This window comes from Macaca mulatta, chromosome 11 (assembly GCF_049350105.2).
Source record: "Macaca mulatta isolate MMU2019108-1 chromosome 11, T2T-MMU8v2.0, whole genome shotgun sequence".
NCBI lineage: Eukaryota > Metazoa > Chordata > Mammalia > Primates > Cercopithecidae > Macaca > Macaca mulatta.
This window is the reverse complement of record NC_133416.1, coordinates 106734082-106749116: the sequence shown is the minus strand read 5'-3', so window position 1 is coordinate 106749116 and position 15035 is coordinate 106734082. Positions and strand designations below refer to the sequence as shown.

Sequence of the window (15035 nt, the reverse complement as noted above, 5' to 3'; positions counted from 1 at the left end):
ATCTTGAAAAAAAAAGTGGAAGAATTGATGGCTAGAGTAATTAATGCAGAGAAGGTCATAAACGAAATGAAAGAGATGAAAACCATGACACGAGAAATACGTGACAAATGCACAAGCTTCAGTAACTGACTCGATCAACTGGAAGAAAGAGTATCTGCGATTGAGGATCAAATGAATGAAATGAAATGAGAAGAGAAACCAAAAGAAAAAAGAAGAAAAAGAAATGAACAAAGCCTGCAAGAAGTGTGGGATTATGTAAAAAGACCAAATCTACGTCTGATTGGGGTGCCTGAAAGTGAGGGGGAAAATGGAACCAAGTTGGAAAACACTCTTCAGGATATCATCCAGGAGAACTTCCCCAACCTAGTAGGGCAGGCCAACATTCAAATCCAGGAAATACAGAGAACGCCACAAAGATACCCCTCGAGAAGAGCAACTCCAAGACACATAATTGCCAGATTCACCAAAGTTGAAATGAAGGAAAAAATCTTAAGGGCAGCCAGAGAGAAAGGTCGGGTTACCCACAAAGGGAAGCCCATCAGACTAACAGCAGATCTCTCGGCAGAAACTCTCCAAGCCAGAAGAGAGTGGGGGCCAATATTCAACATTCTTAAAGAAAAGAATTTTAAACCCAGAATTTCATATCCAGCCAAACTAAGTTTCATAAGTGAAGGAGAAATAAAATCCTTTACAGATAAGCAAATGCTTAGAGATTTTGTCACCACTAGGCCTGCCTTACAAGAGACCCTGAAGGAAGCACTAAACATGGAAAGGAACAACCGGTACCAGCCATTGCAAAAACATGCCAAAATGTAAAGACCATCGAGGCTAGGAAGAAACTGCATCAACTAACGAGCAAAATAACCAGTTAATATCATAATGACAGGATCAAGTTCACACATAACAATCTTAACCTTAAATGTAAATGGACTAAATGCTCCAATTAAAAGACACAGACTGGCAAACTGGATAAAGAGTCAAGACCCATCAGTCTGCTGTATTCAGGAGACCCATCTCACACGCAGAGACATACATAGGCTCCAAATAAAGGGATGGAGGAAGATTTACCAAGCCAATGGAGAACAAAAAAAAGCGGGGGTTGCAATACTAGTCTCTGATAAAACAGACTTTAAACCATCAAAGATCAAAAGAGACAAAGAAGGCCATTACATAATGGTAAAGGGATCAATTCAACAGGAAGAGCTAACTATCCTAAATATATATGCACCCAATACAGGAGCACCCAGATTCATCAAGCAAGTCCTTAGAGACTTACAAAGAGACTTAGACTCCCATACAATAATAATGGGAGACTTCAACACTCCACTGTCAACATTAGACAGATCAACGAGACAGAAAGTTAACAAGGATATCCAGGAATTGAACTCATCTCTGCAGCAAGCAGACCTAATAGACATCTATAGAACTCTCCACCCCAAATCAACAGAATATACATTCTTCTCAGCACCACATCGTACTTACTCCAAAATCGACCACGTAATTGGAAGTAAAGCACTCCTCAGCAAATGTACAAGAACAGAAATTATAACAAACTGTCTCTCAGACCACAGTGCAATCAAACTAGAACTCAGGACTAAGAAACTCAATCAAAACCGCTCAACTACATGGAAACTGAATAACCTGCTCCTGAATGACTACTGGGTACATAACGAAATGAAGGCAGAAATAAAGATGTTCTTTGAAACCAATGAGAACAAAGATACAACATACCAGAATCTCTGGGACACATTTAAAGCAGTGTGTAGAGGGAAATTTATAGCACTAAATGCCCACAAGAGAAAGCAGGAAAGATCTAAAATTGACACTCTAACATCGCAATTAAAAGAACTAGAGAAGCAAGAGCAAACACATTCGAAAGCTAGCAGAAGGCTAGAAATAACTAAGATCAGAGCAGAACTGAAGGAGATAGAGACACAAAAAACTCTCCAAAAAATCAATGAATCCAGGAGTTGGTTTTTTGAAAAGATCAACAAAATTGACAGACTACTAGCAAGACTAATAAAGAAGAAAAGAGAGAGGAATCAAACCGACGCAATTAAAAATGATAAAGGGGATATCACCACCGACCCCACAGAAATACAAACTACCATCAGAGAATACTATAAACACCTCTATGCAAATAAACTGGAAAATCTAGAAGAAATGGATAATTTCCTGGACACTTACACTCTTCCAAGACTAAACCAGGAAGAAGTTGAATCCCTGAATAGACCAATAGCAGGCTCTGAAATTGAGGCAATAATTAATAGCCTACCAACCAAAAAAAGTCCAGGACCAGATGGATTCACAGCTGAATTCTACCAGAGGTACAAGGAGGAGTTGGTACCATTCCTTCTGAAACTATTCCAATCAATAGAAAAAGAGGGAATCCTCCCTAACTCATTTTATGAGGCCAACATCATCCTGATACCAAAGCCTGGCAGAGACACAACAAAAAAAGAGAATTTTAGACCAATATCCCTGATGAACATCGATGCAAAAATCCTCAATAAAATACTGGCAAACCGGATTCAGCAACACATCAAAAAGCTTATCCACCATGATCAAGTGGGCTTCACCTGGGATGCAAGGCTGGTTCAACATTCGCAAATCAATAAACATAATCCAGCATATAAACAGAACCAAAGACAAGAACCACATGATTATCTCAATAGATGCAGAAAAGGCTTTTGACAAAATTCAACAGCCCTTCATGCTAAAAACGCTCAATAAATTCGGTATTGATGGAACGTACCTCAAAATAATAAGAGCTATTTATGACAAACCCACAGCCAATATCATACTGAATGGGCAAAAACTGGAAAAATTCCCTTTGAAAACTGGCACAAGACAGGGATGCCCTCTCTCACCACTCCTATTCAACATAGTGTTGGAAGTTCTGGCTAGGGCATTCAGGCAAGAGAAAGAAATCAAGGGTATTCAGTTAGGAAAAGAAGAAGTCAAATTGTCCCTGTTTGCAGATGACATGATTGTATATTTAGAAAACCCCATTGTCTCAGCCCAAATTCTCCTTAAGCTGATAAGCAACTTCAGCAAAGTCTCAGGATACAAAATTAATGTGCAAAAATCACAAGCATTCTTATACACCAGTAACAGACAAACAGAGAGCCAAATCAGGAATGAACTTCCATTCACAATTGCTTCAAAGAGAATCAAATACCTAGGAATCCAACTTACAAGGGATGTAAAGGACCTCTTCAAGGAGAACTACAAACCACTGCTCAGTGAAATCAAAGAGGACACAAACAAATGGAAGAACATACCATGCTCATGGATAGGAAGAATCAATATCGTGAAAATGGCCATACTGCCCAAGGTAATTTATAGATTCAATGCCATCCCCATCAAGCTACCAATGAGTTTCTTCACAGAATTGGGAAAAACTGCTTTAAAGTTCATATGGAACCAAAAAAGAGCCCGCATCTCCAAGACAATCCTAAGTCAAAAGAACAAAGCTGGAGGCATCACGCTACCTGACTTCAAACTATACTACAAGGCTACAGTAACCAAAACAGCATGGTACTGGTACCAAAACAGAGATATAGACCAATGGAACAGAACAGAGTCCTCAGAAATAATACCACACATCTACAGCCATCTGATCTTTGACAAACAAGAAATGGGGAAAGAAGAAATGGGGAAAGGATTCCCTATTTAATAAATGGGAATCAAGAAACAAGAAATGGGGAAAGGATTCCCTATTTAATAAATGGTGCTGGGGAAATTGGCTAGCCATAAGTAGAAAGCTGAAACTGGATCCTTTCCTTACTCCTTATACGAAAATTAATTCAAGATGGATTAGAGACTTAAATGTTAGACCTAATACCATAAAAATCCTAGAGGAAAACCTAGGTAGTACCATTCAGGACATAGGCATGGGCAAAGACTTCATGTCTAAAACACCAAAAGCAACAGCAGCAAAAGCCAAAATTGACAAATGGGATCTCATTGAACTAAAGAGCTTCTGCACAGCAAAAGAAACTGTCATCAGAGTGAACAGGCAACCTACAGAATGGGAGAAAATTTTTGCAATCTACTCATCTGACAAAGGGCTAATATCCAGAACCTACAGAGAACTCAAACAAATTTACAAGAAAAAAACAAACAACCCCATCAAAAAGTGGGCAAAGGATATGAACAGACATTTCTCAAAAGAAGACATTCATACAGCCAACAGACACATGAAAAAATGCTCATCACCACTGGCCATCAGAGAAATGCAAATCAAAACCACAATGAGATACCATCTCACACCAGTTAGAATGGCGATCATTAAAAAGTCAGGAAACAACAGGTGCTGGAGAGGATGTGGAGAAATAGGAACACTTTTACACTGTTGGTGGGATTGTAAACTAGTTCAACCATTATGGAAAACAGTATGGCGATTCCTCAAGGATCTAGAACTAGATGTACCATATGACCCAGCCATCCCATTACTGGGTATATACCCAAAGGATTATAAATTATGCTGCTATAAAGACACATGCACACATATGTTTATTGCAGCACTATTCACAATAGCAAAGACTTGGAATCAACCCAAATGTCCATCAGTGACAGACTGGATTAAGAAAATGTGGCACATATACACCATGGAATACTATGCAGCCATCAAAAAGGATGAGTTTGTGTCCTTTGTAGGGACATGGATGCAGCTGGAAACCATCATTCTTAGCAAACTATCGCAAGAACAGAAAACCAAACACCGCATGTTCTCACTCATAGGTGGGAACTGAACAATGAGATCACTGGGACTCAGGAAGGGGAACATCACACACCGGGGCCTATCATGGGGAGGGGGGAGGGGGGAGGGATTGCATTGGGAGTTATACCTGATGTAAATGACGAGTTGATGGGTGCAGCACACCAACATGGCACAAGTATACATATGTAACAAACCTGCACGTTATGCACATGTACCCTACAACTTAAAGTATAATAATAATAAATAAATTAAAAAAAAAAGAAATATTTATTGGAAATCTTAATGCCTATTAGTAAGGATAACTTGTTAAATAAGCCATAGTATATTCATCAAAAATGAAATACATCCTTTTTAGATATATATGTATTGGTCTATAAAGCTGGTTAAATTTATTGTGTAATTAAATAAAAGAATGCATAGATAGAAAAAATATCCTGGGAAAAATTTCCTTGCAAAATAAAATGATCAGAAAGTAGAGTTGGCAATATTGCTTTAACTATCTTAAATGGCAGACTAGAATTTGAAATATAGTCTATCCTTGCCTTTAGGTCACTTGTTATTGACTACACAGGGTGCAGTCAATTACATCTTCCTCTGAGTTCGAGGAAACCTTTTTGACTATACAATGAATAGTATATCTACTATATGAATCTGAACCTAATCATTCCAACTTCCCAATCTTGCCTGTTCTAAAATTCTGGAATTTAGCTGTGAAAGTACCACAAGGGACATCATTACTTTATTTATTTATTTATTCAATAAACACAGTCGAGTGCCTACCATATTCTGGGCATCTTAAGCGGTGATTTGAATATGAAAATAACTAAAATATGGATTCTATCCTAAAAGAACTTTGAACCAACCAAAGGAGACTGTGCTCTAAATAGAGAACTTTTGGAATTTCACTGATGGAGTTCATTGATCCAATGCCCCAAGGATCATCTTCAGACTTCTTCTTAGTCTACATTCACTCCCCATGTGTTCTCATCCAGTTCCAGAGCTTTCAATGCTGTTTATGTGCTGATTACTCCTAAATTTATATCTCCAGGCCTGCCCACTCCCCTGAACTCCAGGCTCTTATCCAGCAGGCTACTCTAAATGTCAATGGGATGTCTTAAACTTAACCTGTATAGCTCTGCAGTTTGCATTTCAGTTAATAGCAGCTCAGGCTTAAAAACTTGACCCCATCCTTGATTTCTTTATTTCTCTCTCACCTCACATCCAATCTATCAAAAAAATCCTCTAGGCCAGCAGTTCTCAATGTGTGGTTCAGGAACTCTTAGCAGATTGCAAAACCTTTTCAAAAGGTCTGTGGTCAAACATATTTTCATAATAATACAAAGACATTTTGCCTTGTTCTGCTTTTATTTGTACATGAATTCTAGATGGAGTTTTCCAGAAGCTATATGGTAAGTGATGATATCATACCTCTGATGGTTAATGAAATGCACACTTGTGTATTCTTATGCTTAAAGAATTTTTAATTTTAGTTTTCCTATAAATATTAACAGATATGACTTTCATGAACAAAAAATCTTTAGTGTTATTAATTTTTAAGGGCATCAAGGGATCTTGAGACCAAAAAGTTCAAAAATCAGTCCTCTAACTTTTCTTTAAAAATATATCTTGAATCTTACCATCTGTCATCTGTCACTATGATATGAGCCACTAACATGTCTGACCTAGACCTTTGAAAAAGCTTCATATCTTGTTACTGGCATTGATTATTGTGCTCTTGTCCTTTTGTAACGTGGCCACATATATAAATTAGATCACGTTATTCACCTGCTCAACCTTCCAACGTCTTCCCATCTCACTGAAAGTAAGGATGCATGACATCCAATATAATCTGACTCTCTAAAACCTCTTAACCCATCTCCTACCATTCTCCACATTGTTTAATTTACACTAGCCATGTCATCTTCCCAACATTACCTTAGATTAGCCAAACAGCTCGTGCCTTAGGTTCTTTGTACTTATCATTGAATTGTCTGGAACACCCTTCTCCCAGAGACTTAACACTGCTAATTATCATCCTTTCTACCTTATGAGAGATGCCCTTTTTGACCATTGAATATAAAGTAGCTACCACTGTATTTTCTGTCTCTGTTATGCTATTTTCCTTTATAACAATTTTCACTCCTGAACTAACATTATGTGTTAATTTGTTCAGTGTCTTTTTTCACACCTGGAATGGATATTCCATGAGAATAAGAACTTCTTTCATTTGTTTCTTCCTACCTTCCTTCCTTTCATCCCCCTGTTTTCTCCCTCCTTCCTTCCTTGTTTACAAAGTGCTCAATTTCGGCACTTAGAACAGTACCTGGTTCACAATTGGCTGTCAATAAGTACCACCTGAATTAAGAATCGTTGGGGAAAGGGCAGTGAAGACTATTCCAGAGAGGAAATGCTCAAATTGACCTTTATGTTTGAATAGGCGCTAGATAGGTGAAGTCTTAGTTCATTTTGTGTTGCTATAATGGAACACCTGAGGTTGGAGTTCCGTTATATGGAACATAAAATGAACTAAGAAGAGAGGCTTCTTTAACTCACACTTCTGCAGACTGGAAAGTACAAGAAGCATCGTGTTGACGTCTGCCCAGCTGCTGGTGATGCATCACAACATGGCAGAAGGTCAAAGGGAAAGTGAACACATGTGAAGAGGCAAAACTCCAGTGGTGTCTGGCTTTATAACAACTACCTCTTATGGGAATTAATCCATGCCCATGAGAATTAATCCAGTCTTGGCAGACTTGGAACTGTCAGTATTGCTAGAACAGAACCAAGCCATCCATGAGGGATCTGTCCTCATGACCCAAACACCCTCTACGAGGCCCCACCTGCCAACACTGCCACATTGGGAATCAAATTTCAATCTGAATTTCAGTGGGGACAAACTAAGCCATATCCATATCATAGTGGGCAGATATATAGTCCAGGGAGAAGGATAGGATAAGCAAGGCATTAAGAATCTTTTTACTTAAATGTTGTGCTGATTTACATAGGGCATTCTAATAATTAGGAAGTCCCAACCAGATATTCTGCCACCTTCCTCTTAATCAGAATGTCCTAGTATCTATGAATTACTCATTCTGTAAGTGAGGTTCTTATATAAAAAGTTTCCATGGTCAAATATATTGGGGAAATACAGGGTTAAACAATTTCTTCACTGAATGATTTTTCAGAGCCTTCTTTGCTACCACCCCTGTAAACCCATCAATATATTTCGCAACTAGTGATGCACAAAACTTAACTTGAAAAACATGATCTAGAACATTTCATAGGCCTCTTTATAGCTGACCCTAACAATTCCATTCTGGTTTGATTTTGCACTCATCTTGCACAAATTCACACTGTTGAGAAAGGGAACACTCAAACTCAGCAATAAATATGCCATTTGTTTATTATGTTACAGAGTGGTAGCTACATATTGTCTACTTTAATCCTTTGATTAAACCCATCTCCTACCATTCTCCACATTGTTTAATTTACACACCTGGAATGGAGAGAAACCATGTTTCTTTTGAGAAACCATGTGAGATAGGTAAGACTATTATGATTTTTATCTATGAGGAAAGGAAAAATAAGTATCTTTAGATTATGCCATGTTGAAGAACAAGTTTTAAATCAATGGTGCTAAATGCCTAAAATGGAAAAACAAATAATTAGAAGGACCTATATTTTCCCTTTAAGACAGTATTATTTTAGCATCATCCTATTTTACATTAATGGAACTCAATTCAATAAGTGAGTATTAAGCACTGTATTAGACACTATGAGGAATAAACACAGTTTTATAATTGTTTTGAATTTAGGAAACAAATTAACCACACTGCTTTCTTTCTCTCCCAGATTCAGATCCAATTGAGATATGGAATCCAGGAGTTAGACAAATTGAAACCAAATGCCATACTTTTTATTATTATCATGAGGACTGATTGGACAATGTGATTCTAAACATGTTACTGAATATGCTTGCTGTAACTTCACTCTGGTGTTAGACACATGTCCTAACCCAGTCACTGGAACAGCTAGCCAACCTACAAGGTGATTTTACTACAGAAGAGCAGAGAGCATATCTATTAGGCTGACACACTGGCTTTGAAGAGGAGAAACATGGAAGAGGCAATAATAAGCATGCTTAGTTGCTTCCCCAGTGTCATTTTACAGCTCAGTAACTCTAATTCCTTAGGGGATAAATTAATAAAAAGTGGGAGACTAGGTCGAGGATGTTATTCTCTTGGTATTTCCTTCTTGTGGAAACATGAGGCCAGAGAATAGAAGTTCATCCTAATAATAAGCCAATAACATGTATTTCATCTGGTCAAGTAACATACAGTGTTTGGAAGATAAGACTCACTACATTTACTTGCCAGACATCAAAATCTTCATCTTTCTCCAAAAATCTGCTCTTCCTTCCTTATATCAATTAATTGTACCGCCTAGAATACTCCCTCTCCTTCTCTTTCTATATCTAATTAGCCACCAAAGCATGTCCCTTCTGTTTCCTATCTTTCCAAGCTTTTCTCTTCTTCTACTCCCACTGCACCTGTCTTAATGCTTTTGACTTGATTACTGAAATAGCTCCCATTATGGCTTCCTTGCTGTCATCTCTTCTACTTCTAATTTATCTTCTACATTTATCAGAGTGATCTCATGGATTTAAAAATAATTATTATTTTATATTTTGAAACAATCACAAAACTGCAGAAAAGTTGGAAACACAATACAAAGATCTTTTTTTCCCTAAAGATCTTTTATTTTATTCCTGGAACTATTTGTGAGTAAGCTGCTAATCTAATGCCTCTTTAGCACTGGTGTGTTATTTCTTACAAACAAGGATACTTATCTATAACCAGAACACAAACATCAAAATCAGATAATGAATTGTGACATATTACTACCATTTAACCCTAAGACTTCATTCAGACTTCACCAATTGTCCTAATAATATGTTTTATGGTAAAAAATATCTAGTTTAAAATCATACATGCATCAAGTTTTCATTCTTGTTCAATCTCATTTGATCTGGAATAATTCTTCAATCTTTTCTGGATTTTTAAAGCAGTCACATATTTGAAGATAACAGGTCAGCTATTTTGTGGAATGTTCCTCAGTTTGGGTTGTCTGATGTCTCCTTATAATTTCAGGGTAAGCATCTTTGTCAGAAAGAACCAGAGGTGACTCTGTTTTTCTTATTGCATCCTGTCAGCTGGTGCATGATTTTGATTTGTCATAATGATTTTTTAAATGATGTTCGCCTTGGTCACTTGATTAAAGTGGTTTCTTTCAGACTTCTCCACTGTAAGGTTACTCTCTCTCTTTGTTTGTTTGTTTCTCTTGTGAAATGTGTATATATTTGTGGGGAGGTACTTTAAAACTATGTGAATATCTCATTCCTCACAAAACATTCAGTTTACTCATGTATTTGTTTATACTTGCAGAGACCCATGTTTCCTATTTTATTGAGTTAATTATATCCATTATTATTATTACTGGTTTTGATATTTGAATTATTCAGAGTTTTGCCAAAGGGAGTCCTCTTGTGTCCTTTTGACTTAATTCCATCACTCTTTGAGCGTTCCTTACTTTCTGGAATATCAGGATTTCTAGGCTTATCAATCATATATGCTTTTCCAATCCTAGATGTGGAATCAGCTATTTATCCAAGAAGCTTTACTTCCTCTTAGTATAAAATGGTAGTTTGATGCCAAGATTTAGGCACTAAGTATATTAATTGCTACTGGGATGTCACTGTTCTCAGACTTTCTCAGTGGGCAGGGCTAGAGGATGTTTGTATAGAAGCATAGAATGTACATATACATATGCATGTGGGTCTCGGTATGTATACACAACTATACACATGCACATGAACATCTATATTTGTGTTCATCCATCTCTACATATATTGAAAGCCATGAGTTCACAGACGTAATGTGATTTCGACCTAAACAACACAGAATTCATTTTTATATTTGTACTTCTATTCTCTGACAGTCAGAAACCTAGCTTCCTTTATTCATAGTGTATTTTGTTATTTTATCAGGTCCTGATTCTCATTTAAGGTCATCTCCAAATGTGGACACTGGCCTCATCCCACTTGAGCTCTGATACCGCATGCCGGTAAAGCTGCACATGGACTCCTCCTGCTCAGGGCATGACACACATACATCCACCCTGCTCCTTACTTTGTGTATGCTCTGATCCCTTATGCCTGGTTGGACCCTGATGGATACCCTTCTCACCTTTACAGTGCTTTGACTCCACTGTGGCTGCCCTCCACATGTGGACACCTCCTCACACTGCCAGTATGAGGTTACCCTACAAGGATACCCTACTCACCCAATGCCAGACTACTTCCCCTGTGTGGAGAGTGATCTTATTACATTGTCAACCTGATTATGTTATTCACTTTTATAACATCCTTTAGGATTTCCTACCTTCATGACAACCTCTAAACTTCTTACTCGATAAGGCATAAAAGTCCATTAATGTTCTCGCACTGGGCTCCTGTTTATCACTAGCAATGCCAACATGCAATCATCCCAAACTCCTGCAACTCTCCAAAGGAAACTTGTTCTTGCACCCTTTCCAATACAGTCTAGAATGCATTTCCCTCTTTTTCTCTACCTGGTTAACTTCTGTTCATTCTTTTAGATAGGATCCAAGCACCAGCTGGCATAACCCTTTCTCACCCCATCTTCACTGAGATGCCCTTATTCATTCATCCATTTTACTCATATTTGCTAAGTGTGCTCCATATACCAGGCTTCATCGTAGGTACAGGTAATAACAGTGAGCAAGACAAAAGAGTTCACTGTCCTCAAGGAGCTTCTATTCAAGAGGAGGTAAATATTCAATGATCAAGTGAACAATAAATAAATAATATAACTTCAAAGTGTGATCAGGGCTGTGAATTAACTACACAGAATCAAACAGTATTTGGAGGAGGAGCCACTACTTGGAATCAGAGAAGGCTTCTCTGAAGAGGTAGTATTCAAGCTGGAACATGAATGAGGAGAAACAGCCATGCAAAGAGTCAGGGGAAGAATGTTGCAGGCAGGGAAATGAAATAGCAATACAGAGACCCAGATGAAGACATGAAGCTGGAGCAGAGGAACAGACAGAAGGCATGCATGACTGGAGCTCAGTGTGAGGGCACAGTGCTGTGAGATGAAGCCAGAGAAGACAGAGAGCCAATGAGGTCATGGTAAGAAGTGTAGATTTTACTCCAAGTGCAATTAGAAGCCATTGAAGGGCATTAAGCAAGAATGTGATGTGATTTGATCTACATTTTTAAAAGATCACTCTGGCTAGAGAATACCTTATGAAGAGGAAAACAGAGGAAACAATTAGGAGGTTTTGTAGCTGTCCAGGAGAATATGTACAGTTGTTTGGATTGGTGGGTAAATCTGAAGTATAGGGAAATGAATGGTTTTAGGACATGTTTTCAAAATAGAATGAATAATATTTACCATAGAGTTGAATTTAGGGGATATAGGTTATAAATCAAGCGTGTCCAGATTTATGGCTTGAGTCACTATGAAAAATCATGATGCCATTTACTAAAATGGTGAGATCTAGGCAAAAATCAGCGATTTTCATTGAGTTGGTTTTGATGTTGCTGGAATTGAGGAGCAAGGATCAAATGTCTGTTTGGTTTGTACAAGTTTTAGATACCCTCTAGATATCATGTAGATAGTTAAATATAAGGGTCTCTAGCCCTTCTGCTATGCTTTCTTAGAATTATGTACGTACTTTCACATAATTTTATATGTGTATTGTAAGATTCTACTTATGCATCACAGAAGATGGAAAAATTTTCTAGAAAGTATATTAATTATATTACTATTTAAAAAGCAGAAATTGTAAATAATCTCTTACTAGTCTGTGAAATTTCTCTTCTTGGATTCTTGGTTTAGCCAAGAACTTGACAATAAATATTTGCTAAATGGACACAGGAATAACTAATATAATTTGACATGAATTCTTAGAACAGTTGTATAAGACAGCAAGTCATAAATGCTAAATTGCATTGAGTCAAGTACCAAACCATATTACTATTTGAATTAAGATAATTTTTCTCAAAAATATTTTTTGAATATCAGAAAGATCCAAAAATATTTTATATCTTCTATTGATTTCCATAAAAAATACAACAGAGATATCAACACAGATATCTACATAATAATTGCAATTATACATGAAATAATAAATTAAGTGGGTCATTAAGTTAGTCAAAATCTGTGAGGGAAAAGACTATTTCAAATAAGTTAAATTACATAGACAGACATTAGGCAATTCACTCTAATGAAATATTGACAGTGATTAATAACAACTCTGAGAGACACATTTTCTTATCTTCTCATCTTTACACTTCTCTTTCTTCCTTCTGTCACAACAGTTACAAATGATTATCTCAGTAGTCATTTCTCTATTAACTAACAAAATGTATGAAAAGATAGAGGCACAGACTGTCAATATTTCAAACTTAATCTTACAGATACAATCATTTACTTAACGCAAAAGTTGTGAAAGTAATACCAAAGGAAAAGATAAATAACCTTGACTGCATAGAAATTAAGTTGCCCTGCATAAAAAAGAAAAAAAAAACAATTAAAATGGAAAACAAGTAACTCATGCTATGGAGATAATAAATAACAGCGAAACTGTTAAAATTTTAATATGCAAAGAGCTCTTACCAGACCACAAAGAAGACTAACACATCCACAGAAAAAATGAACAAAGAATATAGGTAGACAATTTAAGAAAGGAAAAGATGAATAACAAACAAAAGGAAAAATGACTAACAGCACTGAATATCAAGGAAATACAAAATAAAGTTAGAACATAACCTAAGAAGTAGTTAAAACTTTTTAAAAACAAAAATATATCCTGTGCTTAGCAAATGCATGGTAAAGTCATGGTGATGTAGGCACAGACTGATAGTCTCATAGACCAATGGTAGAAATGTTTCTATATATTTTCTTGGTAATGTGAATCAAGAATCTTGAAAATGAAAAGCATACTGCTTTTAGTCTAGTACTTTCTTGTCTGCATCAATGAAATGCCCAGAAAGAGAAAACAATTCTGTAAAATAATTCATTGTATTACTATTTATAAGAGAAAAGAATTAGAATAAAAATTTGTTTGAATGGAAGATAGAATATTAAAATTATTTGAAAACTAATTTAATCATATGAGTAACTGTTAACTATATGGTAACTATAAAAATGTTAACTGTTAACTATAAAATAAACTGAATATAAATATACACAGATTATTTGCAAATTTATAACATGTACATCTGTGTGTGTGTGTTTATATGTTGTTAAAAGAAAAACTTTAGCCAAATTAAATTTAAAGGAGTTTAATTGAGCAACGAATGACTTGTGAACCAAGCAGCCCCTACAATCACAGCAGATTCAGAGAGACTCCAGGGGTGCCTCGTGGTCAGAACAAATTTATAGATTAAAAAAAGGAAAGTGACGTACAGAACAGAACTTAGAAGTGAGGTTCAGAAACAGCTGGTTACAGGTTGGCCTTTGCCTTATTTGAACACAGTTTGAACACTCAGTAGTCTAGGAGTGGTTGAGGTATGGCTGCTGGGATTGGCCAAGACTCAGCTATTGTTAGAGGTGCATACTCCTAAGTTAGGTTTTCATCTTGTCTGCCTGTTAAGCTAGGTTATGATTCGTCCACAAGGACTCAAATATAGAAGTATGGAGTCCTTCTTAGGCCATATTTAGTTCACTTTAACTATACAGATAGATAGATAGATAGATAGATAGATAGATAGATAGATAGATAGATAGACAGATAAGTTAAAATTTTCCTTATGGCTGTGTGTGTGTGTTTCTGCTACCTGTACAGGAGGAAAAAATTAAATAAAATAGAACATATAAAATCCAGATTGTTTCTCAAAGTGATAGTCTATTTTTTTCAAACCTGTCTATTCACTTCATAGCTTTTAAACCTAGCTAAGCACAGGTTTGACCACCATTGCTTGGTCAGCTTATAGCCATCAAACTGTGTGACCAGGTTTCTGTTTATTTCTAGAGTTAATTCTTACACCTTGATCTCTTCTAGTCTGTATTCCAAACCTAGATTTATTTTACTTCCTCAAAAGCACCATGCTCTTTCAAAACATATGCCGATGCTTTTGCCTGGAACATTGCTCTCAATCCTTCAGTCCTTCATGCCCTAATCCTTGGACTCCACTTAAATAAAAAGCATAGGAATAAATAGGATTTTTATATTGATAAAGTACATAATCCATAATAATTATATAATAATCACACATCATATT

The 15035-nt window shown here is 36.5% G+C and overlaps 1 protein-coding gene across 7 annotated transcripts in view; it reads left to right on the top strand.

Annotated features, from left to right (window-relative positions):
- ANKS1B (ankyrin repeat and sterile alpha motif domain containing 1B) overlaps positions 1-15035 on the top strand; it is a 1294913-nt gene that overhangs the window by 574575 nt on the left and 705303 nt on the right. The window lies entirely within an intron of this gene.